This window comes from Bubalus bubalis, chromosome 19 (genome assembly GCF_019923935.1).
Source record: "Bubalus bubalis isolate 160015118507 breed Murrah chromosome 19, NDDB_SH_1, whole genome shotgun sequence".
NCBI lineage: Eukaryota > Metazoa > Chordata > Mammalia > Artiodactyla > Bovidae > Bubalus > Bubalus bubalis.
The window spans coordinates 66,034,557-66,034,917 of record NC_059175.1 but is presented as its reverse complement, the minus strand read 5'-3'; positions in this window follow the sequence as shown (position 1 = coordinate 66,034,917).

Below are 361 nucleotides of genomic sequence, written 5' to 3'. Positions count from 1 at the left end.
GTCGCTGCAGTCGTGTCCGACTCTGTGCGACCCCATAGACGGCAGCCCACCAGGCTCCCCCGTCCCTGGGATTCTCCAGGCAAGAACACTGGAGTGGGTTGCCATTTCCTTCTCCAATGCATGAAAGTGTATAGTGAAAGGGAAGTCACTCAGTCGTGTCCGACTCTTAGCTGCAGGACCCCAAATGTGTTTGGGACACAGGGCCTGGGTGACGTTTGTTTTGTTTTGCAAAAATTCTTCTATTAAAATAACACATGTATGAGTTAAATAAGTAGCATAGCATTTTCCGAAATTCTAAGTGTTTACTGTGGTTGAATGAAGAGTGGAGAGTGTGGCAATAAATGCAGATCAAGATATAGAT